The sequence below is a fragment of the Galeopterus variegatus genome, unplaced genomic scaffold (assembly GCF_000696425.1).
Source record: "Galeopterus variegatus unplaced genomic scaffold, G_variegatus-3.0.2 Scaffold762, whole genome shotgun sequence".
Lineage (NCBI taxonomy): Eukaryota > Metazoa > Chordata > Mammalia > Dermoptera > Cynocephalidae > Galeopterus > Galeopterus variegatus.
Window position 1 is genome coordinate 480091 of NW_007726873.1, and position 5121 is coordinate 485211.

A 5121-nucleotide genomic window follows, 5' to 3' on the forward strand; every position below is an offset into this window, starting at 1 on the left:
GTAAGTCAAATGACAAGAAATTTTTCATCCACATCCATCCTATAGGCTCCCATGTTAGAGTCTAGGATGCAGAATTCCTCTTTGGAAAACCTTATCTCTGCTATATTTGGCATACTAGCCAGGGCTCAGATTGTAATAGATACTAGCAAGTAAATTGTCTGGTACTGACCTTGTTACTGTTTGTGGGATACTAGCAATCAGAAGCCACACCAGGAAATATCCTAGGAGGCTGATCCAGGTTAGGGAAAGGGAAATGCCATCTCATACAAGTGGAAATGTACCAGTGGAGCTTCCAGAAGCAGTTCTAACCATTGTTGTTTTTTCCTGGCTCAAAAGCTTCCAACACCTTCCTGCAGCCACAAGGTAAAGGCCAAAATCCTAAGCTTAACAATCCAGGTCCACACTCACTGGGCCAAGACCCACCTACTCTATACCCCACATGTGTTGTCTGTCCCAGACAAACTGATCCTTTTACTTCTCCCAGACACATCACACTGGTTAGGGCCTTTACATCATCTTTATCAGTCACTCCCACCACCTAGTCCATTCTAACCACATCCTTCCTTTTTCCAACCACTTCTTTAAGACCCAGTTAATATTGTCCCCTTCTGGAAGCCTTCCTCACCTATCCAGTTCAGAAGGAGCCCTCCTTTCTTTTAGCACATCTAAATTTCTTGAGAAATTTCTTCATTTATTATTTAACTCTTCAAATGGCTAAAATTTCCTACAAGATGTAGCCCCTTGCAGGAATAGGCTGTATTTTTATTATCTCTGAATTTCCCTAGTATCCAGGACAGAGCCAGGCTACAGCAGTCATTCAGTGTGCTTTGGTTCGTTTCAATGAATGTGTTCTGAGCGTTTCAATGAATGTATTCTGAGTACCAGTTCTGTATCAGGAACCATGCTAAGTGTTCCTGCCAGGGTTGATACAGAGAACTGAGAGGTGACTCCAGTTTATTAGTACACTTATTCCACCTTCAGACACAGCTAGACCAGCCTCCAAATCCTCTGACTCTCCAAAGCTGGAGAATCTCTCTTTGATGAAAAAGATTTTTCCTTATATCAGATTGACTCTTCCTTTCACCACAACTCCCACTCCCTACGATGCTCTTGCACAACCAGAAGCTGTAAGCATTCAAGAAGGATAGATATAATCTATGGTAAAATCCACCACAACTCCTAGTACTGGGCAAACCCAGACCTCACTCTGTAAGCAAAAGCAAACAAACAAAATCAAAATGTCAGACAAACCCAAAATTTAGCAGTTCTGAAGAAGTGATCCAACCTGAGGAATAAGTTTTCCAATACAATTCAAAAGGATATTGTGTCAAGAGGAACAATATACTCAGGAAAAAAAAAGAAATTTAGAGAGAAAAAAATCTGATTGTAGAATTGCAGTTTTAAAATCTCAGTGGAAGCGGTAAATAGCAGACTGTGACTGTATAATACAGAAAACAGAATCAGTGAAGTAGTGAGCAAAGTTGAGGGAAATTCTCTGAAACTGAAAGAAAACTATAAAAGAGAAAATTATGAGATCTAGGAGAAAACTCCAAACAAGGTAAAAATGAGTATAAAAGAAATTTTTTGAAGGGGAGAACTGATTACATGATGACCTAATGATCAACAAAACCACTGAAGAAAATCTCCCTGAGATTTGCAGGGTCACAGATGCCAGGAATGCAGATGTTGACAACATACAAGGTACTCACTCTCACTGAGTGAATGAATATATAATTAAGAACACAAGGGCACTTCAAAAAGTTCATGGATTCATATTATCTTTTAATTCTATTTTTACACAAACTCTGAAGTACCCTTGTAATTCAGATATTAGTAAATGTTCTGAAGAAAAAATAAAACAACATAATAGGGTGACTTGGTGACAGAATCGCTACTTTGGTCAGGGCAGAAATCTCTGAGGAGGTGACAAGTGCATTTAGTCCTGAATGAAAAGATGGCATAAGTCATGAGAGAGGCCTTGTAAGTAAAGGGACTAACTAGCGCAAAGGCCCTGAGGTAAATCATGGCATGATTAAGAAAAAGAAATCAGGCCAGTATGTCTAGAGCATAATGGGCAAAGAGGAAAGTGGCAGGAGATGAGGCTAGAGAGGTAGCCTGGGGGTAGATAGCATATTACAAGGCATGGTAACAAGGGCAAGTATTAGGGAAGTCATGGGAGAGCTTTCACCTGGACAATGTTCACTTTGGCTGCTGAGTGAAGAATGGATTGTCGTAAGGTGAAAGTAGAGGCAATAACACCGATTAGGAACCTAGTTTAGTAGTCTAGACAAGGGATAACAGTAAACTTGAACTTGGGTTGTAGCAGTGAATACGGACACAAGCAGACAGAGTAAAAGTAGATGGGCAAAGATACATGAAATAAGAAATCAGAAGCAGTAATAGACAAAAATGACTAAATAAAATCAGAGAGTTTTTCTTAATGATGATAAACAAACATTTATACATATTTGGGGATGAATAACAGCTTATAAAACTAAAACAACAAGAAAGAAAGCAGGGAAATTCAAGAAAAATTGGTAAAACTATAATCATAATGGACACTTTTAACATACTTCTTTCAGTCATTAACAGATCAAGCAGACAAATAAATAAGGATATAAAGAATTTGACCATTATTAATAATTAACAAACTTGGCTTAATAGAGACATTAAACATTATATCCCATAAATATTAAATATACATTCTGCTCAAAAAGTGATAAAAACAACCTCAACAAATTTCTCAGAGCAGAATTTTTATTGCCCACATTCCGTGACCATAATATTATAACAATAGATATAAAGAACAAAAGAACAAAGATCTCATTCACCTTAAAATTCTTTAAAAGTCACCATCTAAATAACTTTGGGTCAAAGAGAAATCAAAACTGCAAATAAATAAAAGCAAACATCAATTGGCATTCTACATATTAAATACATATGGGCTGGATTATGAAAAAAATTTCTCAAAACACAGAGAAGAATTCCAGGATATAGAAAGCTGGGAAGAGTATTGCTCACATGCGAACAATAGCCGGATAAACTACAAAATAACTTTTAGTTATAACTTTTCCTGAACTCATCAGAGAGCTGAGGTCACAGGGCAATCAAAATGTCTAAAATCTAAGAAAAGCAGAACACAAGAGGAAGAAATGCTAAGTACCACAGGAGCAGGTAAGAAGAATTCATGTAAAAAAATTTTTTAACAAACTGCAAAAGGAAAAGTGTGGGCTTATTTGAGAGTATGGAACTACCGGAAGTCACATACACAAGGAAAATGCACACCTCTCACATGCTCTTCACAGAACTTCACTGGGTGCTCTCAGGAAAGACTGGCTCTTCATGCCTGAGGCTTTCTCAGTGGTCCTGACTCTCCTCTCCATGACAGCCAAATTTTTCTTTGTATCTTTGGTGATTCTTGGCCAGGGGAGAGTATGCTGCCCCTACCACAGTGTAGAATACCTCTAAGATCTGGGGCCAGGTCATTTCTTGCCCCTCCCATAAGGTGACAGAGTTTGTAGCCTAAGACTGAGGCTGAACCAGGACAATAGAGAATCCCCACTGATACCCACCATTGCTGGTAAGCATGAGTAACTAAGCAACAGAAGATCACTGCTGGGGGAAGAGCAAGAGTGCACCAAAAAAATCCCTCCCAGGTGATGTGCTGGTGCATAGGGAAGTCTGAAAGCTCCAGATAGAGCAGGAACACTGAAAAAAAAAAACCCTTTGGAAACTCAGCCCTTACCCTAAGCACAATGTTTTCAAGCTAAAGGTACATTGAAGGCACATTGAAGGCAACTGTCACAACAAAAAATTCCCAAACCCAGCACACATACTGATTAAATTAATTCAACTCCCCTTTACTCTGGAAGTGTGCACAGCTCTTCTCCTAAGCCAACTTCTTAATGACTCTTACACACTATATTGGACATAATGTCAGCATGCAATAAAAATTCCAAGACACACAGAAAAGCAAAATAAAGCACTGTTAATAGATGAGGAAATTATCTGAAATAGACTCAGAATGATATGTCAGATATTGGAACTATCCAAGGGAATTTAATATATATACATGATTAATAAATTAAAGGCTTGAGTGAAAAAATGTATGACATGAATGAACAGATGGGAGAATTTCAATAGAAATATGGAAATATTAAGAAAGAGTCAAATGGAAATGCTAGAAATAAAAAATACAGTTAAGAGAGCTGAAGAATGCCTTTGATAAGCTCATTGTAGATTCAAAACAGCCAAGGAAAGAATCAGGGAACTTGAAGATAGTGCAATAGAAATTACTCAAACTGAAACACAAAGAGAAAAAAAAAAAGAGTGGGAAAAACACCCAGCACACAGTATGCAGGAGCTGTTAGACAATATCAAATGGTCTAATATATGTGTAATTAGAATCCCAGGGGGAGAAAATAGATATATTTTTAAAAAGAAAAAATATTTAAAGAGATTAGCCAAGAATTTTCAGAAAATAATGAAAGATACAAACTACAGATCCAAGAAGCTCAGAGATGACAACCAGGATAAACATCACCCCGCCATCACACTTACATATATCATATTCAAACTGCTGAAAACCAAAGACATAGAAAATCTTGAACACAGTAAGAGAAAAAGAAACATTAAAGACAGAGAAACAAAGATAAGAATTATAGCAGACATATTCAGAAACTACATAATTCAGAAGACAATGGAGTGAGATCTTTAAATAACTGAAAGAAAAAAAGCTAACAACCCAGAATTCTATACCCAATGAAACAATCTTTAAGCTGAAGGAAAAAATTCTTCTTAAAAAATAGAGCAGTTTTAGGTTCACAGCAAAATTAAGCAGAAAGTACAGAATTCCCTATGCCCTTGGGCCTACAAGTGCACAAACACCACCACTATTGACATGTGGTACATGTGTTGAATTGATCACTGACACATCATTATTCTCTAAAGTCCATAGTTTACATTAGGATTCACTCTTGGTGTTGTAGATTCTATGGGTTTTGACAAATATATGGTGACATATATCCACCTTTGTAGCATCATGCAGAATAGTTTCACTGATGTAAAAATTCTGGGCTCTGCCTATTCATCCCTCCTTCCCCACTATGATCCAGCAATTGT